Consider the following 289-nt stretch of genomic DNA (forward strand, 5'->3'; position numbering starts at 1 on the left):
GCTCCGGGGTGACTGCTGGTCAGTTCACCACAGCAGGTTCTGGTGGGCGTGCTTGAGGCCAAGGTATAAAAAGTACACGTTATTAAAAAATATGAATGTTTGGTGCATGGAGTACATCTCACAGAAATTAAGCATATATGTTTTGAAGGCAGTCATAAAAGATACTGAAGATGATCAAGACCATATTTAGGTATCATGGTTATGGTTCTTAGTTAAATTTCAAATTAAACTTCCGTAATGCTCTTTTAAAAGCTCTTTAACAGTCTGCGAACCCAGAATAACGCTGGGT

This window comes from Meleagris gallopavo, chromosome 13, assembly GCF_000146605.3.
Source record: "Meleagris gallopavo isolate NT-WF06-2002-E0010 breed Aviagen turkey brand Nicholas breeding stock chromosome 13, Turkey_5.1, whole genome shotgun sequence".
Lineage (NCBI taxonomy): Eukaryota > Metazoa > Chordata > Aves > Galliformes > Phasianidae > Meleagris > Meleagris gallopavo.